The sequence below is a fragment of the Ailuropoda melanoleuca genome, chromosome 8 (assembly GCF_002007445.2).
Source record: "Ailuropoda melanoleuca isolate Jingjing chromosome 8, ASM200744v2, whole genome shotgun sequence".
In the NCBI taxonomy this organism is placed as follows: Eukaryota; Metazoa; Chordata; class Mammalia; order Carnivora; family Ursidae; genus Ailuropoda; species Ailuropoda melanoleuca.
The window spans coordinates 63,439,395-63,463,699 of NC_048225.1; the positions used below are offsets into that span (position 1 = coordinate 63,439,395).

At 51.9% G+C, this 24,305-nt stretch overlaps 1 protein-coding gene across 4 annotated transcripts in view; it reads left to right on the forward strand.

Moving 5' to 3' along the window:
- CNIH3 (cornichon family AMPA receptor auxiliary protein 3) overlaps positions 1 to 24,305 on the forward strand; it is a 205,553-nt gene that overhangs the window by 34,775 nt on the left and 146,473 nt on the right. For 2 of the 4 annotated variants that reach the window (XR_002143336.2, XR_002143335.2), the window contains 2 exons: positions 7,326 to 7,809; positions 19,556 to 19,679. The gene's annotated coding sequence lies outside the window, so the exon portion shown is untranslated. Of the gene's footprint in view, positions 1 to 7,325; positions 7,810 to 19,555; positions 19,680 to 19,877; positions 23,672 to 24,305 lie in introns of those variants that run through there. The other 2 variants (XR_004627201.1, XR_004627200.1) reach the window with 2 other exon arrangements.

Here is a 24,305-nt window from a genome sequence, read left to right on the forward strand (position 1 = left end):
AGACGCTTAACTGCTGTGCCACCCAGGCGCCCCCAAGTTCCTCTTTTAATATCCACCTTTCAACACTATGCTATGAATTTTCATAAGAGGTTTTATTTTTTTTCCTCCTGAGTTCTAAGGAGGGATGTTGAAATATTAAATCACTTGTAGAATGTTCCATTCCAGTTTATGGAAGCACATTAAACAGAAGGTTAGAGATAAAGGAGGAAGAAAAGTATTTTTCCTCATAGACCTACTCAAAATAGAGAACATTAACTACAATTAAATCTGTTCACTCAATCCCAGGAAATTGATTTTTATTTTGCCAACCTTGGGCGGAGCAGCCTGCCTTCATGAGGTCACCTGTTTCTGTGCTCGGAGTCCTGGCAGTCCCGACTCAGTCCCTTGGTACAGACTGGACAGGTGTCTGTGGACGTGCTGTCCACGGCCACAGAGAAGCCTGCACGCCTGGGTCTGTCCGCTGTGGTGTCCGCAGTTAGGAGTGCCTGCTACAGGTTTTATTATACCTCTTTTGAGGTTATTTCCAAAAGTTTCTGTTTTATTTCTGAGTTTATAGCGGAGGCTTTAGGCAAGTAGAAGGGAAAAGCAGACGCCGTCTGTCGATGGCAAGACTGAATGATTTTGGCTATTTTATTAGAACATCCAAGAATGTCAGAATGGAGGAGAGGGAGCCATCTAATCAATTTAGAAGGATTTAGTCAGTGATTTCCCTGGATAGTGAGGGCATTGACCCCAGGGCCTTCAATTTATCCCATAATGTGTGTTTTATTTGTCACCAGTTGACAAGGGCATTTTAAGCTGAGAAATAAGATTATTTATTTATTTATTTATTTATTTATTTATTTAAGATTTTATTTATTTATTCAACAGAGAGAGAGAGACAGCCAGCGAGAGAGGGAACACAAGCAGGGGGAGTGGGAGAGGAAGAAGCAGGCTCACAGCGGAAGAGCCTGATGTGGGGCTCGATCCCTAATGCCGGGATCATGCCCTGAGCTGAAGGCAGACGCTTAACTGCTGTGCCACCCAGGTGCCCCATCTTTTTATTTATTTTTAAAAGGAATTTGTTGAGAGTCATTTGGTTAGTTTTTGTATATAAACTTGGTATCGTGGGTAATAAGTAGGTTGCTGGGTAGGTGGCTGGTTTGTGTAACAGACAGGTGGCAATTTTGTTTTTGAGCGTAAAGGACATTTACCAGCCTTTTCTGGGGGGGCTTTCAAAGTTGTGCTTAGCAAGCCAAAAGCCCAGGGAAACCTAACAGAGGCTCTGGAGGGTTTAACGCTGAGTGAGTGTGTGTGTGTGTGTGTGTGTGCACACGTGAGAGTGTGCGTGTGTGCACGCGAGAGTGTGCATGTCTGATGTGTGCATGTGAGTGTGAGCATGTGTGAGCGTGAGTGGTGTGCATGTGTGTGTACATTTGAGTGAGCGTACATGTGTGTGCATATGTGAGAGTGGTGTGCATGTAAGTGTATGCATGTGTGAGTGTGAGCATGAGTGGTGTGCTTGTGTGTGTATGTGTGAGTGTGAGCATGAGTGGTGTGCGTGTGTGCATGTGTGTGAGTGGTGTGCATGTAAGTGTGAGCATGAGTGTGTGTGCGAGTGTGAGCGAGTGTGCATGTGTGAGTGTGCATGTGAGTGTGTAGAACTGGGGTGGTCTCTGAAGTAGTTTCAGTCTGCCCCAGGGGCTCAAGGCAGGGGTGTGATTGTGTTAGCAAGCATAATGAGAAGTGAAAAATGAGAAGGAGTGGAGGGTTTCCAGCACAGAGCAAGGCATGAAGGTGAGGGAGACACACCACACGAGGCACACAATTTTGATGAGGACTTTTTCCTCTTAACTCTGACTCATAAGCAGTTTTCATTTTGCCACAAAGTCTTTGTAGCCATAATTTTGATATTTGCTTAACATGGAATTCCTTTATTTTATTGTTTTTTAAAGATTTATTGATTTATTTTAGAGGGAGAGAGGGAGCACGAGCGTGGGGCATGGAGGGGCAGAGGGACAGAGTATCCCAAGCAGACTCCTTGCTGAGTGTGGAGCCCGATGTGGGGCTCGATCTCACGACCCTGAGATCATGCTGAGCCAAAATCAAGAGGAACGCTTAACTGCGTGACTGAGGCACCCCTGGAATTCCTTTAAGTAGGAAGCTTCCTTAGTGCCTTTCAAATGTGGGACTGTTTACGAAAAACTAAATGCACACAGGTTTTCAGGAGCACAGCTCTGTGTGAAGTGAGACAGAACCACAGAGAAGTTGAGCTTAATCTGGATTTTCCCCTCTGCTAGCAGGGGTGGTAATGTGTGGACATGGGCTGGAAAACCAGTGTACCTTGTTTTCCAGGAAGGAAGTCCTTATGGAGTTTCTCAGCCAGGTGTCCAGATGAGCTAGAAATTGTATCACATGGGATTTTTGTTGTTGTTGTTGTTGTTATAGTAAAAATGCTGTCATTTGGGGATGATTCTCTTGTATTGTGTATCAGAGATAATTTGGGTCATTCTCATTCCCTGGTAGCTGCAGGTGCTTGGGGGGGGGCGGGCTAGTGAAGGTGTGGAGGCTGGAGGTGAGGGGCGGAAAAGGGCCGACTGCCGCTCCTCTCTCTCCTCTGCTGGAGACCCCATGCCGACCCCCGGGTCTGCACACGGTCCAGAGTTGCCCTGTCCACACCACTCTGCTGTGGCTGCCCCAGAGCCAAGTGCTATGTAAGTCATACGCACGACCAACCATAGCATCTCAACAGACGATACGCTTGAACATACTGATCTGATGAGAAGGGGTGGTGTTAAATCAGATGCAGTGCTTCAGAGTGACTGCAAAATCAGTAATAATGTCTTCCAGACTCTTAGGAGCCCCCAGGGCCGATTCCTAAATAGGTCTCATCCCAGGTGTTGTGTCAAAAGCTGTGATAATGTGATTTCTGAATATTGTATCAGCAGTGTCGGTCTTTCACATCCTTTATCGATAAAATTCACTAAAAGGACTTGGAAAAATTAGATCTCCTATCATTTTCATAAGAAATTTCAGAAATCACCGAGCCCTTGAAATGCCTGTAGTCCCAGGGATGAAAAGGAACAGAGTCCACCCACATCTCCCTGGCACCCGGTCCCCTCCACTTGTCCCTGTGTCCCCCCCACCCCCACTTGTCCCTGTGTCCTCCCCGCACTCTGGCAGTGGGGGCTGTGTGCACCTGACAGCGGCCAGGCTCCCCGCTCGGGCCCTCCTCCAGTCTGCGTTCTGGAAGCAGGAAGGCGAGCAGGATAGAATAGACCAAAGGTAGGAACTGGTTTATCAAGCTGTCCGCCTGCCGGTCCCTGTGCTTGAAGCTGCATTCCTGCCAAACCTTTGCCTGTGGTCAGAGCAATGCGGGAAGCAGCTCTATGGTAATAAATACTGGCTTCCATCACCACTGCTGGGGTTCTTTTGTGGTTCTCTTTGCAGCCACTTTATCCTAGCGAGCTCTTAGGGCTTCTTCCTAACCATCACAAGAACACAATGTGTTTAGCAACTATGTATGGTGACGGATGTTCGCCAGACTTTATTGCACTGATCATTTCACAACATACATACAAATATTGAATCATTGTGTGTGGAAGTTATGCCTCAATCAGTAAGTAGGTAAGTAAAAACAAAGAAACAAAATGTGACTTCGTTTGTTTGTCCGATCTGTATCGCCTGCTAGTGCTGGGTTGTGCCAGCTGTTGGGGGTACCGGAAGAGGCAGGGTGCCTGTGGAGTGGGCACCGATGAAGCTGTCACCCCGCATGTGTGTGGCCACAGCGGTGGCAAGTGTCACCCAGAGGCTGGGCCTGATGCAGCCAGGAGGGCACGGAGGAGAGGAGGCGTGGTTGGTGGCTGGAGGGGTCCTCCTGGGCGGGGATTTGGAGGTCCCGGGAGCAGGGTGCATACTGTGGGTGCTGGGGGGAGGAGAGGGTGCGTGAAAGCACAGGCTGAGCACGTGGAAGGCAGGGTGCGGCCTGTGCCGAGTCTCCGGGGCCAGAGAAGCAGAGCGAGTTGAAGCAGGTGACAGGAGGACAGGGGGTTTGGAGGACAGAAATGAGGCTGGGGGTCAGGGGAACAGACTTTGAGGAGAAAAATGGAGAATTTTAGCTCTCACTTCATCAAGTTTAAGACGTTTATGAGGTGCGCGTGGCGGGTGACATACTAGCTAAGCAGTGGGAGATGCTTCTTGCTTTTGGAGTGGGGACATCATGTGGGAAGTGAGAAATTGCCCTAGTCTCTGGGATTCCAGAGGCTCAGCAGCGGTCTGCCCCGCACAGGGGTTGCCAGCTCGCGAGCTCCTGAGACCACAGACGGTCCCTTCTCGGGACCTTGGAGCTTCTGCTTTTCACGTGCTCTGTTGTTCCGGGCCGTCCTGGGGGACTCTCACGTCAGTGCTTGGGGTCACACAGCACCCTGATCCGGCCACAACCCACTGACTGTGCATGTTTAAATGCGGCATTTCATGTTAGGGGACGATACCTTGATTTTTCATCAATCTTGGAGCTCATCACCTACTCGGTGATGTATCATGGTACTTTGGGTCAGAAAACCTCTTTAGCCTCTTCTCTGGAATCAGGAGGAGCCGCATTTCCTAGGTGTCTGTGAAGATCAAGGACTGCGATGTGTGTGACAGACCCCCCTGTGGACTGCTCTTTGTGGGGTGGTTTGGGCACGGTCTGGAGCCCCTGTGTTTCCCCCGTGCGTGTATCGTGCAGCTTCCATGTGGCTTGCTAGCTGTTGAGGTCCTACAAGAGAATCTTGGAATCGTGAGAAACCCCCAGACTGAGTCACGGCAGAGGGTGCGGGGTTTCCCTGCTGCTGACCCTGCAGCCAAGCCTGGTCCTGGGCGAGACTGAGAAATGGCTGACATCCGTGTCTCCGGCCTGCTCGTGTTTCAGGTTTTTTCTGCGTCTCTCCCATCTGCTGCTCTGCAGTGATGAGTGTTTTCCAAAGTGAGCTCATCACGTTAATCATATTAGGGTGTGAGTGGCCGTTTGTGCCTTAAAGGAGGACCAAAAAAGCTCAGCGGGAGGAACCCTCAGCCCTGTGGAGGGGGGGTGGGTGGATGGGACGTTTTGAAGTGGAGTTGCCTTCCTGGGCATCCCTGGAACCGCCCCGATTCAGGCCCCATTTGGTTCCCGATCTCCAGGCCAGCCTTGCCTGGCCTGTGCTGACTGCTGGCGCCCCTCCACCACCCGGAAGAGAAAATCAGGCCTCAGTCTCTTGCGCTCCGAGGATCAGGAGAACTGGGGGCTGCGGCAGCCCTAGCAGAGGCCGCGCTGACAGTGGCCGTGGTGGTGGCAGGGGTGTCCTAAGCCACACTCGTGAATCACTGCTGGGCTTGGCTCTCTGCTGTGACTCAGCCTGAAACTTTGTTCTGCTAACAGGAAGCCAGTAACCAGTGGAGTCAAAAGCTTGTAGGAAACTCTCTGGGTTGGAAACCACTGGCTGTTTTTAAGCTTCTGTTTCTACAACAAAAAGGGAACTCGTCAGATAGAAGCAATTCTGTCTCCTTTGTTGCAGAAGAACCAGATTGGCAGAAGGCGATTGTGAGCCGGGCTCTTGGGAGACGAAAAGAACCGTACGGGAGTTTACAAAAACAGGCAGCTGGCAAGGAAAACTATCGGAATTATGTAAATTAAACAGTGGGTTTGGGACGCAGGTGGCAGTCTGCCTATGGTAAACTCTGGGGGCTGAGAATGGGAACGGCCAGGTCAGGGAGTGCTGTGCACCCAGGGGAGGAGGCTGCAAGGCAGGGGCAAGGTGTGGGGTGTGGGGCCCCAGGCCGTGTGGACCCGTGGGGCAGCTGGGGTGCTCTCTGGGCACAGTAGGAGATGAAGATGCTTACCTTCCTCGTGGATGTGGGGAAGGAGCCACGTGAGCTCTGGAGCCTCTTGCCGACCTCTGGAAGGCTCTAGCACTCTGGCAGCTGCCGGGAGAGGTTCTCCCACCCCCCGGTGGGGAGGGGAGCGGGGAGTCCCATGATTTAGATCGGTGATTCACAAACTTTTGGGAGTGGGGACGCTTTGTTACGGCTTCTTGTTTTGGGGTGTATTCTTTCCCCTACTGTGTAAATGTGGTTAGTCTAAATTAAAAAGAAATTTGCTTTAGGTTTTAAAATAAAGAATTTCCTGTTTTTTTTGAAACTTCTAAGACAACTAGCCTTCAGAGGTATTGTGATATTAGCATTTGGACCCTCTCAGCTGTGTGCTGTTTGCTCTTAGGGGTGAAGGGAAGCCCTTCAGTGCTGATACCAGGAGAGGCTGCCGCAGGAGTGACTTTGCCAGCTCACTAACACCCCCCTCCCCGCAGTGCCGACATCTGGGGATGTTTGATAAAATGTCCTTTTCCCAGACCGATTAATCACATTTTTTTTTCTTTTTTGCTCCTAATCTTCCTTCCCTCCAGTCTGTCACTCATTCTGCCATGAGAGCTAATTTCTTAAAACAGATTCCATCCTGCTACCTCCCTCCTCAACAATTTTCAGTGTTCTCCCTGCTGCCTACATGAAGTCCAACACCCTAGCAGGGAGCAAGGAAAGCCTCTCATGGCCTAATCCTCCGATTCCCTTCTAGTTTCAGTGTCATAGACATCCCTCCATGCCCCCACAATTCATGCTGTAAGTGATTGCAGGTCATTTCCTGAGCTTAGCTCAAACTGGCTTATATAAGAGAGGGATTTATTTGCTCATGAGATTAAAAAAAAACCCATCATCAGTGTGAGCTTCAGGCAAGGCTTGATCCAGCAGCTCAGCAATTTCTTCAAGGACTCAATTTCCTTCTGTCTGATTTTCGTGGTCCCATGGTGGTTGCCAGCTGTTCCTGGGCTTTGTGCTTCTTTGTTCATGTCTCTAAAGAAAGACAGAATGCCTTTGCCCCAGCATCCCTAGCCCACCTTCACTCTGCTGCAAGCCTCCTTTTCACATGAGGGGTTTCCCCAGAACTGAGTGGGCACCTAAGTGGACCCTGGGGCTGGGGGGAGGAGGAAGGAGAGCTTGAACCTGAGGAAGCATCCAGCGTGTGTTCACCCCGCACACCCTGCCTGCACCCTTCACAATTCCACGCCCGCCTTCTGCTGCTTCCTAGAGCTCCCTGCTTGTTCCCGCTGACCACAGTCCTGCTCATGCATCACGGCCTTGCCCAGGTGCTGTCTCTGCTGCCACGTCCCTGCTGTTCTCCTGCTGTAATCCATGCTGCTCCTTCCCCTGCTCCCCAGAGCTCTGTCTCATGTGTGACTGCTTTTGTTCATTCTGCATTTGTCGAGGAAGAATGTACCGTTTCCCTGTATCCTCACATGCAGCACTCTAACACCGGATGTGTGCTTTCTTCTCCACAGCATTGATGTCCGTTCTCTGAGACCAGCGGGATGTCCCACAGTTCGGTTCAGTTCCAACACCACCCACCTGGAGATCCCACAGGTTAAAGGCTCCGTCCCATGAGGCCCACGTCATGACGTCATGACGTCCCACGTCAGAGGCCAGTCACAAGTCCCAGGCTGTTGTCTGTATTTCCGACCAACTGGCTATAAATTGGGGTTCCCATGACCCCCTCCCTGGGCTTGATAATTTGCTAAAATGGTTCACAGAAGTCAGAGAAACACTGGCTTACATCTGCCAGTTTATTATAGGATTATAGTTCATTATGTTAAAGGATACTGATGAAGAGGCACAAGGGCAAGGTCCAGAAAGGTCTGGAGCACAGCAGCGTCTGTCCCCACGGAGCTGGGGTGTGCCACCCTCCTGGCACGAGATGTGTTCATCAGCCTGCGAGCTCCCAGAACTCTGCACTTGAGGGATATTAATGGAGGCTTCATCACGTTGGTGAGATTGATTGTTAATTTGTTCCCCAGCCCCTCACCCCTCCCCAGAGAATGGGGGTGGGGCTAGAAGTCCCAAGCTTTTAAGCATGGCTTAGACTTTCTGCTGCCCACCCCCACACCCCCGCCAAGAGTCACCTCATTAGAACAAAAGAGATTCCTATCACCCAGGAAATTCCGAAGGACTGAGGAGTTCCGTGTAAGGAACTGGGGTCAAAGACAAAATATAAGTAGGACCTGGGCAGAGACTAGTATACACACATAAATTTCTTAGTATTTTATAGCTTTATATCCAGTTGTTTATTTATCTGAATCCTGAATTCAGCAGAGAGAACCTTGAGGTAGTGGGATTCGTAGCTCATTGTAGGGGCGTGAGTGTTGAATAAATGGTCGCGAGTGGTGATAATGTCATTACTGAGCTTTCTGTGTGTACGGCTCTTTGTTAAGATGTCTTCGCTCGAAGTTTTACTTAATTTCGCTTAGTCTGGCAATACAGTCAGCAGGCAGTAGTATGGACTTGAACCTAGATTTTTCCTACTCCACAGTTCATGTTCTTTTTTTTTTTTTTTTAAAGATTTTATTTATTTATTCGACAGAGATAGAGACAGCCAGCAGAGAGGGAACACAAGCAGGGGGAGTGGGAGGAATAAGCAGGCTCATAGCGGAAGAGCCTGATGTGGGGCTTGATCCCATAACACCAGGATCACGCCCTGAGCCGAAGGCAGACGCTTAACCGCCATGCCACCCAGGCGCCCCTCATCACAGTTCATGTTCTTAAGCACGATCATGTTCCCAGATTTGTGTGCCAAGAGATACTTCCCTGGAAGCCGAGTCGCGCCGAGGTGACTGGTGGGGAGAGGGACGAGTGGGATGCAGAGGAATGTGGCGCCCCCTGAGAGACTACATGGTGGTTTGCAGGGGAAGGGTCTCCTCCAGGATGCCGCTTGTGGGCAGGGTCCAGGACTGCTGCTGAGTATGGCACTGAGAGACTGAGGCCCTTGTCGCCTGGGGTCCGCAGCAGCTGGGGGGAACCAAGCCATTCTGCCAGCCCTCCCAAAAGGGAACACCTGCTGACATGAACTGAGTGGTACACGGCTGGCCAGAAGCGACCTCTGAGAAGGCAGTGGGTCAGTGGAGAGTTGCTCCTTGTAGAAGGTCCATGTGGACGCCATGGAGCAAGGGGAGAGGGGCCTCCGTTGGAGCAGAAAGCTTTGGCAGCCCATCTGGAGGCAGCCCAACCCCACTTTGCCTTCTTCTGGAGACTCTGGGCTTTGGGAGGGCAGAGGGCGGAGCCTCACTTCTGGTCTAGGCCGCAGCCCTGGGGAGGGGGATGCAGCCAAGAGCTGGGGGGCAGGGGAGCCCCCAAGGCTGGGCATGCCTGCACCCACACCTGCCTGCACCCCCTGCTAAGTTCTACTTGAGCCATCGGTAGGAAAATACTGTTCCCCTTTTATAGTCTTTTCTGGATGTTTTCAGAAGGAATTTAAACACTGGCAGACAGAAAAGGGAAGCTTTTATCCCTTCTCTAACCACCAAAAGGAAGCGGTGGATTTAAGAACCATGTGAAGGGCGAGGAAGGAACAGAGCCAGAGAGACAGGACCGGCGGAGGGAAGGGTGTGAAGGAGCGGGTGGAGAAGGGTAGGAGCTGTGCAGGGTGAGAGGAGAGGAGGTGCAGGGTGGGGTGGGGTGGGGTGGGTTGTTCCCTGGGGGAACCGGGCTCAGGCCCCTGGGAGGCTGCAGGGGTGAGCCAGCACCCTGGGAAGGGGGCTATGCAAGAGGACCGCCTTGATTTGGGGTGAAACCCCAGTACACCACGTGGTCCACAGAGGCCAACTTCTGTCTGCAATGTAATTTTGAGTAGTTAAAAGTAACCTCCATTAAGCAGGGTCTGAGAGTAGGACCCCACGCCGGCCGGAAAGCCAGGGCCTGCTGCATGGCTTGCTTCTTTGCCTGTGCCGGCCCTCGGGGCCTCTGTCTTTTCCTCCCATGTTCTTTCTTCCTGCCCCTGGTCTGTGTGTCCCCGCCCTCGTCCCCTGGTTCCCGCCATGGGCATGCTGCCCTGGCCCTGGGGCCGGCCCGCCCGCCTAATCTCATCCTCACACAACCCTGACGGCTACGTGGGGAGCTGGGATTCAGAAGGGGTGCCGGGGTGACTCTGCCTGGTGAGAACACAGCTGTGGCAGAGGCGATAGGAAAGCCGGCCCAGCCCCCTGGCAGCGGCTGCGCTGGGAGTGCCCTCTGCCGTGAAGGACAGGCGCAGCCCAGCAGGCACAAACACGCGGCCTGGGCTGTGGCTGCCAGCTCCCAGGGTGGGGCTCGGGGCCCCACAAGCCCCTCGGGCTGGCAAGGCTGGTCACAGGAGAAGGAAGGGTCCTGGCCCACTGTCTGGGGGCGGGGCGCATAGATGTCCCCAGGCCTGGCTTGCTTGCCAGTGGAGCAGACTTACTCAAGTTACTTGAGTTCAGACCCTATGTCTTCATCTATGAAATGGAAGTCATCCTCGCCCCGCTTGGAGGCCTCTATGGTTGGAGGGTTGATGATGCCTTCCAGAGTTAGATCTGGGGTCAAACCCCACCAGGGTCGCATGTCAGCCAACTGCGGCCCCTGCCAGTCGAAATTCCGTTTTTCCTCCGGGACTCAGCTCAGCTCCTCCGAAAAGGCTGTGTCACCAGTCCACCAACCCCTCTGTCTTTGTCCCGAGACACGACTGTAACTAGCCCTTGCACACCAGTGTTTGCAGCTCCAGACTGCTTGAGTTCAAGGCCCAAAACTGAGAACAGCAGTAAGTACTTCCGGGGGTCGTTAAGAGCATCCGATGAGACCCTGCGCCTGAAGTGGTCAGCGTGCTTGGCGCCTCGTACCTGCTCAGCCGAGGTTTGTCTGGACTTCTATCTGTCTTTGCTTCCTGGTCCTGAGTGGAAGCTCTGTAAAAGCAGGCTGTGTCTTCTGCTTTCTTGCCATATCACGTATATGGTATACATGTGTCGCATAATCAATAAATACCTTGATCGCCCTCCCCCCAACTGTGGTTAGGTCGTAACTGAGTTTTGCTGAGTGAAGCTCCTGCACCATCAGGCCCGTTGCTTGTGTGTATGTTTCCGGGAAACAGAGGCGCCGCCTACGTAGCTGGCCTGGTGTTCGGCACTCTCCTGTGATATCTCATTAGCTTGCGCAGGGACATCAAGTTCCTGGAGCAGGTGTAACTCTCCCCTTTACCAACAAGGAAATGAGGGCTCAGAGGGGACGAGTGACATGACCCAGACTGACGCCGGGACCTTGCTTTATTTCCATCATCTGTGCCTGTTGGTCACGTCTTGGTGCAACAGATGCTAAACCTGAATCTTCTTTACTGGTTATATTGATACCATGGGAACTCTTGGTGTTCACGAAATTGGCAAACCGCCCACTGATTATAAAAAATCTGGAGGAGTGGAGTACTGGGAGTGGGCCCAGAGCCGAAATGGCTGGCTTGCAGGCTCATGCTCGTTTGCCACTGTGAACATACACATTTTGTCCTGCCCCCCAGTCAGAGAGACTTCAGTGACTGAGGTCCTCGGGCAGTTCTTAGTTTAAGGAATCTTGGTTCATGGAATTTTGTCCTCTGGTGACCTGTTGGGAAGGAATCTTCTGGGCCTAGCACGTGGCTCAGGAATGAAATTCCCCCGTGACAGGGTGTTCAACAAAACTCAGCAGTGAGGTGGTGCTGCTGTGGGTCACCAGGACAGGGGCTGTGTGCCCGTCACCCACACGTGTGCTCACGGCACACACGGCTGCCGCTCCTTGCGCAACAGCAGTGGAATGTGAAGGGCCCCGGGCAGAACTCCACTGCCAGCACATTCTGTCTGTACTGTCTCCGCTTCTGCTTCCGGCTTGGCTCTCCCGGCAGCACCTCCTCCTGCCCCCACAGCACAGGGCCTGCGGCAGCCAGCGCCCTGCCACTTGCTCGTGGGCCCGGTGTCAGAGTCTGTGTTCCTAGTGGGCACTGGCCAAGGGGCGGATCAGCAATACTCAGCCTCACCTCTACCTCCAAGGACTTCCCTGAATCAACCCCGACTTTGCCCTCTGAGGGGAAATGTGGGGTCCCAAGGGGAGCCAACAAGCCCCTGTGTCTAGCAGCCACCCTTGGGACATGGAATGAGTTGTTTTAGACCCTTCCTATGCTGGAATTTCATGCGTATTCGGCCATCAGGCTTTGACAGCATGACTAGGGAGAAGATGATCGCATTTGAATGCTCAACATCTATGTGAGAAGTACTGTTGTTCATAAAACCATGCATGCTCCAATTCTCAGAATATCAAGTGTTTCTCACTCCAGATAGAATTAATCAGGAGGAGAATTGTAGCAACCCAGAAAAGAGTTGTGTGCGAGGCCAGGGGTTGTCACAGAACGTGGGTCCAGACAGGTTGCATTCAAGTACCGACTCTGTCACTTCATGGCATTGTGACCCTGGGCAGGTTGAGTACTCTTTCTGTGCCTCAGTTTTCTCTGCTATAAATTAGGATCATAATACTAATTGCCTTTTGGGGTTTTTTTTATGAGCATTAACTTAAATGAATTCATATTTTAAAATTGATTAAGATAATGCCTAACATGATAAATCCCGTATAAATGCTAAATATGCATATATATTTAAAATCTTTCTCTGATATATATATCCCCATAATATACTACAACCTGACTTGTGAACTAGGGCCCATCATTAAACCAAAAGACTTTGAGTATAGCACAACATACCACAACATAGCACAATATATCACAGCATATCACAGCATAGCACGGTGTACCACAGCATACTATAGCATACCACAGTGTACCACAGTATACCATGGCGTACCATGGCATACCACGGCGTACCACGGTGTACCACAGCATAGCACAGCGTACCACGGTGTACCACAGCATAGCACAGCGTACCACGGCATACTATAGCATAGCACAGCGTACCACGGCATACTATAGCATACCACAGCGTACCACGGCATACTATAGCAATACCACAGCGTACCACGGCATACTATAGCATACCACAGCGTACCACGGCATACTATAGCTTACCACAGCATACTGTGGTATACTAAAACTTACCTCCATTCCTGCTCTTTTTTCAAGGCTGTCTGCAAGAAATGAGTACCTGGCATCTTGTTTCCCATTTGGATTCCTGTGGAACTGCGGAAACTCGTAGGCTTCCCAGTGTGAGGGACCCATTATTATTTGTACCAGGGATTGAGACATCTCATCAGACTGGTTTATGTGCATGCATCTTTGGAAGGCATTTGCTCCGTGCAGCGCCCTGTGATGAGGGCTTGGTGAACTACACCGGGTCCCTGCTCGGGAATGCTCTTCATGTGCCACAGACACGCTCAGTGCCTATGGCCAGGGTTAGGCATTTCCTCACATGCTGCCCAACCCACATTGTTTTACAGGCTTTTCTCTCTGGAAGCAAAGTCCGTTCCCCCGAATGTCAGGAGAGGGCCATCTGCCATTCCAGAGCAACACATGAGAGGCATTTCTACCTTAGGCCCTTATTTTCTGTTCTGTGTGAGCATTGTGAGAGTCCTGGCCTGACGTGCGTTTGGCAATGGAGGGTTTTATTAAATAGAAGCTAGATGGTTTGAGATAAAGCACATCCCCCTCCCTTTCCCCCCAAACACAAGCTTTTCCTTCCTGTCCAGTTCTCCGGATATGTTTCTTTTAGACAATGGTCATTAAAGCCAGACGCACACTTGTGAGATGGCACGGGCTTGGCCGTGGTGGGGGGGAGGGCTGTGGAAGCTTCTGGCACTGGAAGCAACGGGCTTTCCCGGCAAAGACGGAGGTGCTGGTGCTTGTGCAGTTGAGTCTCATGCTGTGTCTGCGTCTGTCTTAATTCCTGAGGTGTGGTTTTCAGTGTGAGGGTCAGGATGTGGCTGGCGCTCTGTGGAGTGGGCTGCAGGCCATTTGGGACACTCCCCGTAGGGGCTCTGCGTGGGGCAGGGACTCCACGGCTCCGAGCGCTCTCACATCCATCCCATGTCTCCCTGCTCAGATCCGCTGGACACGCAGGGACAGTTCAGTTTCCCAAGCACAGCTCGGATCAAATCGCTCTCCTCATCAAACGTCGATGACTCCCCATTGCTAATGGTCAAATATCCAAATATACCCTTACTTCAGCATCCTTTAAAGTGTGGCTTCAGTCCACCTGCCATTTCTGCTCTGGAGGCAGGCTTCCCCTGCTATCTGAAAGCAGAGCATCCCTCTGGAAGCTTCTGGAAGCTAACGGGGCGTAAATTGAGGAAGCAGTTACATTTCATTTATATGGGAAACATCTGGGCATTCCCAGACCCAAGAAAACCTGCCTCAGGCTTTTCTGACACACCTTAGGACATATCTTGCTAATGGACGCACAAAACAAATTGATGCTCAGAGACGCAGTCCACAGCTCTGGCCTGATGCTGAGATGCTGAGTGTGGGTCCTGGGGAAGGAGCTGGGGGGCCCCTCTCCCTGTTCTGGGCGCTGCCACAGTAACAGCTTGCTGCCAAATGGACGCTGAACACGATTTTCACTTCTGCCTTTCACTGGAAAAGCAAAAATCCTCTTCGATGTCTTCTGCTTAGCAAGAACGGGTACTAATGTAGGTCTTTCGTAGAAGCAAAGTGTGTAACACAAACTTTTGAGAAGTGGGATATGTATGTATAGAGTATATTGTATCTATTTTAAAGTAATTTAGTTTAGCAGGGCAACTAGGCACTTGAGCAGAAACGGGAGGCAAAGCGTGTCAGACCCCAGAGGTGGAGCCCACACATCTGCTCCTTTTGAATGGGACGCTGCTGTGATCCAGCAGCCTGTCCTGGACAGTGGCTGGGGTGTCGCTCGTGTCCCTCCTTGGCGGAGGTCCCCTGGGGCTCTCCCTTGGCCACAGGATGAACCCTAAGCCCTGAATGTGGCAGGCTTGGGGCCCAGCAGTCTCAGGGCTGGGGTCGCTGTGGTGCCCACGCCTCACCCCCAGGGCCCGTGTCCCCAGAGCTTCCGTAGACTCTGCCAGGGTTTTCAGGCGATGACCCTGGGAGGGGGCACCTGAGAAAGGGGAGCTGCCCTCCCGAATGCTTTCCTGCCTTGGCTGGGCTGTGGCCTTGCAGCTCCAAGTCCTCTTCCTGCCCCTGCAGTCTGGAGCCCCCTGGCTCCGCTGCCAGCGCCTTTCACCCTGCCTGTTGAAACTTGACAGCCGAGCTCAGGACTACTTCCTTGGAGTGGCCTGGGGAGTCTGCAGGTGCTCCCCTGAGGAATTGCCCCATGGGGTGCCCTGTTTCTGGGAAGGGGGACAGGGGGGACAGGCTGGAGGCTCGCGGGGGCCAGGCTCCCATGTGCAGGCTGCATGCAAGGTGTGCAGACCCACCTCCAGCAGGTGGGGAGGCGTAGTTTTCAGCGGGGGCGGGGGGTCAGGGCTGTGCTCTAGGATTAATGCAGGTGGCAGTCTGGGGCCGTGGAGGGAGGCCAGGCATTGAGGGGAGGAACGAGGAGGACCCTGTTAGGGTCTAGCCCGATCGCTGGCCCTGGGTGTCGTGGGAGTCAGGTAGGCAGGGAGTGTTGCTGCAGAGGAGATGGGTGCCAGGACTCACAGCCCGGGGAGTTCTGGAGCCGCTGCTGACAGGTGTCCCTGCTCCTCCCAGGCCCTGTCTGCTGGGCCGAGGGGACCCAGGGAAAGAGGCCCAGTGCTGGTAAAAGCCTGGCTGAATACGTAAAATGAAAGCCAGAGGATGTGGTTTGGGTTGTCCCTGAAAAAGATCTCTATTTATATGTGGAAGGATATTTTCAGATGGGGCTTCGTGTGAAGACAGGAGGCTGTCCTCTGTAGGAACTGCCCTTTAAAGGCGCGGCACATCTCGGTGGGCGGGGCAGGGCCACGGTCATGGTCACAGCTGCGGTCCTGCCCGGGGCCTCCAGTCCCAGTCCACACTGTGCTGTCAGACCAGACACTTCCTTTTCCCCAGACGTGATTTAACAATCTGTGAAGCACTCCTCTGTCTTTCAGGAGGTGACAGGAGGGGCAATTAATTCCTGTTTGTGACATGCTTAGAGGTCCCCAGGTGAAAACGCTGTTTAAATAGCTGGATTTTCTCTGTGAGGACCGAACCTGTGTTTTCACAGTCACACTCGTGCGTGATCGCTCAGCGGGTAGACGGGTTCCATGATTTCATATTAGGATCCTTGGAGGATACTTACTTCCTTTCAGTTTCTTTTCCCTCTTCTTTAAAAATATTATTTAGGAAAAAATTTTTTAAAAATATGGAACTGTACAGAGAATGTGGAGTTGAACAACCGTGTACCCACCAACCAGAATGAACAAATATTCACTTTTTTCTACAATTAACAAAACTTTATTAGCATTTAATAATATTTTTATTTAACAATGCACTATGAGTTATATGTGGTTTTAAAACTTTGGTTTTTTAAAATTTATTTTTATATTTTTAAAAGATTTTATTTATTTATTTATTTAATTGAGAGAAAGAGAGAGGAGAGAGAGACAGAGCACAAGCAGGGGGAGCAACAGAGGCAGAGGGAGAAGCAGACTCCTCGTGGAGCAGGGAGCCCGATGCGGGACTTGATCCCAGGACCCTGAGATCTGACCTGGGCTGAAGGCAGACCATTCACCCAGTGCCCCAAAACTTTGTTTTTAAAATAAAAGAAATAAAACATTTTTATGCTCCCCGTCCCGCCGCTTACCTTCCTGTAGCTGCCGAGGTGACACTGTCACGGATATGCACCCGCGTGTCACCACAGGGGGCTGCCGCTCCCTCTGCATATGACAGAATCAGCCACAGAAGGACGTGGGTGCACAGAGCATGGAGTTTGGGGTCAGGCGGACCAGGGTTTGAGGACTGCCTCGCCACCTCTGGCCTGGGTCCTCTGGCCTCTGAACCTCAGCTTCCCCGTCCGTAACCTGGTGTTGATTAGCTTGTAGCATTGTTGTTGACATTGGAGATAATGCTTACGTGGTTGGGTCAATAAAGGAATCGATATGATTCAACAACTTTTCTCCCTTTTTTCCTAGGTGGGAAGCCCTTTGAGAGCAGGGCAGCTGCCCCAGCCTGTATTAAATACCCTCTGTATTCTTGGCAATGCTTCCTGGCTCAGCGTAGAAGCTAATTAGTTGTTTCTTGAAGAAATGATTGAAATGCCCCAGCCCCACTCCCGCCTCAACGCAGACAGATGCAAGGGCCTGTGTGCCCAGGGGGCATGGGGACGGTTGAGCTGAGGACGCTTACCAGGTTCTGTAGCCTCGCCTCGAACCACACATCACCCAGTGTCATGGTGAAGGAGGGCGTGCGGAGCCACATTATTGCACTTGATGTTCTTAAATCATGGATTTGACATGGCTGATGGTTCAGGTGCATTTTTGCAATATTGTGCCCTCACTCCACTGCTAAATGCTCATTTTGCAGTCCCCACCACCCCCTGCTGCCCCGGCCGCACCATGGTCGGGACATCTGTCTCTGGCAGAACATGGGAAATACAGGGCACGGGACATGGGGAACACATGGAACAGGTCACAGGGGACACAGAGGACGCAGGACACAGATACGGGCAGGAAGGGGACAGCAGGGGGCGCCAAACCCGCACATTTGTGCCGGGAGACGGCGCCTGACAGAGCGACAGGGCCTCAGGCTCCCGTTTTTTTTTGTTTTTCTTCGTCTGCCCCTCCCTCACTTTCCGGGGATTTGGTCATTTCCTTGGTCATAGTTGGATTCCCAGCTCGTGGTCAAACAGACCAACCCCACCCTTTCCTTCTGGAAGCTGACACCAAAAGCTGCCCCAAGGTTGTGGGGATTCCCGGGCAGGATGGAGGTCGGGGCCCGGCTGCCATGCGGTGCAGTGGTCCCCGCAGAGACCCGCGGTCAGTCATCATCCCTTGGCGTGAGTTTGTTCGTCTTCAATCGGGAGCCACAGACCAGATGCGGGGCCCAAATTAAACGTGCTCAGTAATTGGGTGCTGGTGTTTGGAGGTGGGCTTCTGGAAGGAGATCAGTTGTGAGGGTGGAGCCACTGAGAGTGGGGTCAGTGCTCCGGTAAAAGGGGCCCTGGAGTGCTCCCTTGCTGCTCCTGCCACGCGAGGACGCAGAGAAGCCTGTGACTGTTGTTCAGGCTGCACGGACAGAACATGGTGCTTGTGCAGATCCCGTGGTTCTGTGAGCACCTCACGCTGGGCCAGTTTGTACCTGTGGAGATGAGGGGCCCTTGCACTCTTGGGCTGGGCACTGGGTGAAGGTGTCCGGGCCAGGGTCTCCCAACCTATAGCCCTTTACCTCCTTTCTCTCCTACTTTTGACACACAAATCTGCATTCCTGCTACATGATCAGCTCAGTATTTTAACGACCACTCATAGAAAAGGTACACAAATTGATTTGGAAAGAAAACCACTAGCATGTATGGAAAATTAGTATTCTTCAAATACATACTGCGAGACAGAATTGACGTTGCCATCAAAGCATCTAGCTTGTCTTCTTTACTTCGCATGTGTAGAATTGATATGAACTGGCCCACGACTCCGAGGTGCAGCGTGGAATTCAGCTGGGTGTTTCCTCCCTGGCCCATGGCTGTGGCTGGGAAGAAAGAGCCTGTAGGTCTTTGGGGTTGGGGTGGTTTCTGACACAGCCGTGAAGGTGGCTGTGCTCAGCCTCTCTCTGGAAGGTTTTTCCTCCTGTGGCAGAGCACGAAAACCACGGAGTCTCGGAAAGTATGGGGTCCAGATGGGGACCCGGGCCAGCTCTGAGCCGTGTCACTTAGACCAGTGCCTCCCAAGACCTTTTGATTGTCTGCTGTTGGTGGTGGGAGTGTCAAGTGTGGACCCCAGCAGATGTGTACCCAATCATCTGTGATTTTATATGCACGTTACAGGACCAGTATGTTATGCTCATTATAAAGAATGCAGAAAAATTCAGAAAAGACAAGGTGAAGATAACGTGAACAGTACTTTCAGATGTCTTGTTAATTGCAGCGGTTTCATTACTGTCACCAGCTAATATCTGAGGTACTGTTGATGCCTCGGATTTGGTTTCTCATTCCCAACACTGATTGTAAAAATGCATTTCAGATAGTTTTATAATTTGGAAACTTTCTGGCTGACTAGTGAAATCTGATTATATTATTGCTGTTTCCCTGATGATGTGGCTGACTGAGTGCTCAACACGACCACTTTTTCTGTTCACTTTGTCTTACCTTATTATGTAATCCATGGTTGTTTTTTATTTTTATTTTTTAAAGATTTTATTTATTTATTTGACAGAGATAGAGACAGCCAGCGAGAGAGGGAACACAAGCAGGGGAGTGTGAGAGGAAGAAGCAGGCTCACAGCGGAAGAGCCTGACGTGGGGCTCGATCCCACAACGCCGGGATCATGCCCTGAGCCGAAGGCAGACGCTTAACCGCTGTGCCACCCAGGCGCCCTGTGGTTGTTTTTTAGAAAAAAATTTAAAGGACACCTGGGTGGCTCCTTGGTGAAGCATTTGCCTTCGGCTCAGGTCATGATCCTGGGGTCCTGGATTTGATTTCCTGAGTCAGGCTCCTTGCTCAGCGGGGAGCATGCTTCTCCCTCTCCCTCTGCCTGCCACTCCCCCTGCTTATGCTCTCGCTCTGACAAATAAATTAATTAATTAATTAAAATCTTTAAAAAAGAAAAAAATTTACGCCTCTTGTCCATTTTTGCAGATAGTTTAGTGAACAACTAGATCTGGTCTGTAATTCCACTTACCAAGGCTCGTCTGTTGTAGGTCACACTGTGCGGAGAGCCCAGGGACGCAGTCACCGCTGTCACCCGGGGTCCAATCCCTCAACACCTCGATGACGGATGGCTGATGCATGTATCAGGTGAAGGCGTGAAAGGCATCGCTTAGAGTGAGTATTAAAAGAGCTTGATTTATTTTGTATGTAATTATATAAAAATAACTTCAGATTTCCCCCAATATTAGGAAGTGGAGCGTGAAAACTTCTAGAAGCCGAAATGGCAGTGAGAAGAAGCAGTTATCATTGATTTATAGGGAAACTTTTTTTTAGCATTCCCAGACCCGAAAAATAACCTGCCTTATACCTTAGGGCATATCTTGCTAATGGACGCGCAAGACAAACTGATGCTCAGAGATGCAGTCCACAGCTCTGGCCTGATGCTGAGATGCTGAGTGTGGGTCCCGGGGAAGGAGCTGGGGTGCTGCCCCTGTAACAGCTTGCTGCAAAATAGACGCTGAACGTGATTTTCTCTTGTTACCTTTTCTCGTAAAAGTGAGTAATCCTCTTCGGATGTCCTTCAGTTAGCAAGAACAGGGTACTAATGAGGTCTTCGCAACAGCGAAGTGGCTTAAGGTGAACTTTCAAAAAGTAGGGGATACCTGGATATGGAAATTCTAGTATTTTCCTCCTTCACCCTCTGGATCATCTTTTCCTGAGCCCAAATCTAGAGATCACAAATGTAGAGATACGATTTAGGCACTTTGGGTTGGCACATCAAGCCCTTCACGGTCCAACCTTGGTTTAGCTTTCCAGCTGCATATTCCACTACAAACCCTACTGCTGTGAGACCACGTCCATGGTTTTTTCCGTGAGACGGTGACCTTTGAGGGCAGCCGGGGTATCCTATTTCAGAGCTCAGCTCAGTGCCATGGACGGCAAATTCTCACACCTCAAAGCCACAGTGCTGCCTTGAAGAGTCCTGGGCTTTCTGCCTTTTGGGTTAGGTGGTTGCAAACCCTCTCCCCATCCCCGACAGTGGGGCCCACCCCACCCTGTCTCCACAGCCATCCCGGGGCAGTGTGGACAGCAGCGTGGTCCTGCACAGCAGAAGCTGATGGGCCATGTGGCACCTGCCACAGGCAGAGCCCAGCTGCGCAGACGGGGGACCTCGCAGCACACTTTCCTACCCTCTGCCGCCGCTACATCATCCCTGCTGGTTCTGTCCTCCACAGTGCTACGATGACATGTCCTCTCCTCGCGGGACCATCCTGGGCCCTCTCCGGGTTTCTTAGGAGACATGGCTGTGTCACCTGATGGCTCTCTACTACCCCAGCCTGGCTTCTTTCCAGGGCAGAATTCCATGCGAGGCTTGCAAAGGCGGCCCCTGCATATTGTGATGGGCAGATCTGGGACAGGCTTCGCGTGTGTGCATCTCAGCTACTCCCCTCAGTCCTCTCAGCTCTCCTGAGCTGATGGAGAGCCATCCCCATGAACCCCACAGACCCCACGGTTCCGAGCTGCTGTGGAGGGAAGGGGCTGAGCAGACCTCGGAGGAATGCCTGGCTCTCAGGGTATTAGCCCGTGCGGTGTGCATGGTCGACAGGCTGGGGGCTTGTTTTACTGAGCTGTCCTGTAACCCAGGCTGCATGAATTCAGACCCAGAGCTTATGCTAGGTTGGGGCGGGGCTCATCTCAGCCCTACTAGGGTTTGCTCATCTCCCTGGATTGGCATTTGGGAGCTCAGCTGCCAGGGTACTTCTGTCTGATGGGAGATGTGTTCCTGGTTTTCTGTTTTGGAGTGAATGTTTGCAAGCAGAAATCCTGGCACATGGCAACCCAGCGAAGGGGTCACGACTCTGCTGGCCGTGGAGATGGTGGTGGCTTTGAAAGGGCTGAGGAACACAGATGAGAGATTCCATCATAAACCTTGATGAGTGGCTAGACGGCCCTCTGTCGCAGCTTGTAGGCTGGAGGGAGCTGTTCATTTATGACGCTTGGCAGCCGAGGTTGGGGTACGTTGAAAATGAATGCACGCACCACTGGGGAGGCCGCAGTGGGGGCCCTCCCAGAGGTGGCTGCCGGCTGCCGTGCCCTATGCCACTCGGACGTCCGCACTGTGCGATGCTCGTCAGCTCTCCAAGCACTGTGGATGCATTATTACTTCAATAAACATTTCTCGAGCGCACAACGCTGGGGCTGCAAGATGGATCTGCTGGCTGCCCTCAGAGCCGGTCTTCTGTTTCATGCAGTTGCTGGGGACACTTTGTGACCAAGGCAGAGGACGAGCCTCATTCTGCCCCAAGGGAACACCCTGTAAGGCCCAAACAAGCGGAAGAGGGAGGGCTAGAAGCCAGCCTGCAACTCCAAGTTCAGGCCTCTTTATGCTTCTGACAGAGGAATCATGTTTAGGGACAGGGTTCCTCGAGATCGGGCAAGGCGGCTGTGGGTCGACTCTCCATGTGGGACCTCAGGAAGTCCCTTTACCTCCTCCGGCCTCAGCTTCACCACCTGCAAAAGGAGGTAATAATGGTACCTAGCCCGTGGGTTGAGGATGGAATGAGGTAACATTTGTCCCTTGTTAGCTCAGCCTCCAAAGGTAGTAAACACTTCACAAGGTGCGGTTTTTACTACGATTAGTGTCAGGTGACCCAGCTGACTCTGGGTTTAGAGATCCCAGGGATGAGCCCAGGAGACTTTGGGTCTATACTGCGTGTCGTTCGCCACGAAACAACGTTCGATGCCCCACACCTGCTCGGGTGGAAGCCTGCAGACTTGGAGGATATGCGCTTTTGCGGACATCACTCGCTCACTCTCTTGCTTGTGACTTACATGCCGAGCAGCCTTGTTCGTGTCAGTGGTACTGTTCTCCCTGATCCAAGAATGCTGCTCCTGTCTTTGCTGCAAATAATAAGGACCAAATGAGGCTTATCTGATGTTTTTATTCCGGGTCTCTGATTTTGAGTTTGTCACTGAGAGGGCATTTTGACCCTCTGATAGGACATGTCCCAAGACAAGAACACTGCAAGGCAGACGACAGACCCCAGAAAGGTAAGGTTCATACTGACTAGAAATCGAGGAGGCCTGGTGCAGGGATTAAGATGCGCAAACAGGTGCTTCGTGACCGGGCATTCTCGCCGAGAAGAGCAGCGGGCTAGTAGTACCGCAGCCACACATATTCTCCGTGCCCACTGGGCTCGAGGCAGGCGGAGCAGAGGGCAGGGGGGGAAATACCACTCAGAGACCTGTTAGCGTCTAGGCCTGCGTGTGACTGACGCCTGCCTGGGAGGGAGCTCCCCGTCGAGGCCCCAAGGACCCGGCTCTTTCGGATCCTCCCCGGCACAGGCGTCCTGCTCTTCCTCAGGCACTTGGGCTGGGGCCCTTGCTGCAGGAGCAGGGGCTTCAAACAGCGTGATCCATGGCTGACCCGGGCTGGCAAATTCCATTTTTGTAAAGGTACACCATAAAAATAGACGACTATGATGGATTATATGCAAATTCTTCTCTTAACATCTATTATACTTCGTCATGCCCCTCTCTTCATTCCTTCCTCGCTGCTCCTCCCATGAAACACCAGGCATTTTGTTGGGTTGTATATGAGACTGTCACTTCTCTCCTTAGGACGGAAAGTGGGGGACCTGGGGTGTGATGGAGATGGGTCAGGGCTTCCGGTGCTGTCTTGGTTCCTAATGTAAGGCTCAGGTCAGGGTTAACTCTGAAGTACCTCTAATTGGCGGTGCATCCGCTCCACACGAAGGGGCTCAGTGTTTCCGGACCCGTTTGATTCCTGCCATATCTCCCCACATAAATCCTCCGTCACTGAATTGTCCTGGGTCTTGCTTTCATTGCTGTGTCTCTTTCTAGTTCATTGCAACGAATGTGAACTACGTCTTGTGGGCCAGTTTAGCTTGAATTGTGTTGGTGCTACTCTAACTTGAGTGTGTGACTAGTCAGGGGAACCCCACTTGCCTCTCAGTCCAGCTCGCAGCACAGTGGATCGCAGCCCTGGGAGCTTTCAGAAAACACTTGGGCCTGACCTTCAAAGGTTCTTATTTAATTGGTCGGGAGTGGGCTCAGGTGGTTCTGACATGTGGTGAAAGTTAAGTTAAAACCACGCAGTGTTCTGGGGTGCCTGGGTGGCTCAGTTGGTTGAGCATTTGCCTTCAACTCAAGTCGTGATCCCTGGGTCATGGGATCGAGTCCCATGTCGGGCTCCCTGATCAGTGGGGAGTCTGCTTCTCCCTCTGCCCCTCCTCCTGCTTGTGTGTGTATGCATGCGTGCACGCGCTCTCTCTCTCAAATGAATAAAATCCTTTAAAAAACCCCACACCATTTTTGGAGCATCTGGAAGACCCAGCTCAGGCTGCTTCTCCCTGGGGAACCTCTCTGACACCCTCTGCCCACAAGCCTCTTCACTGCACGCAGCCGTGCCCCGGCTCGGTGTGCCTTGCTCCTAGTGCTGATCCCCCGTGTTATGATTGGTTTGTTAGTCTATCTGCTGGAAAAGCTTCCCAAGGTCAGGCACCATATATATTTTTAATCTCTGTACTCTCTAAATACTGAGCGTATTTCTGGGTACTAAGCACCAATGTGGGTTGAGTGGGTGAATGAATCAAAGTCCACGAACTGATCAAGAAGTCAGAGTGGTCCATTTGCAAGTCGGGCTGTCCCACAATCATACTCTCGGTCCATACCGATGGTATCTTTCAGGACTCTTTCCAGGATAAACCGGCAGTCTTAAGTATGTCGTGGAGATGTCTGTCCCCGGAGTCTTGTGATCGGAGTCGAGAAGCATGACTT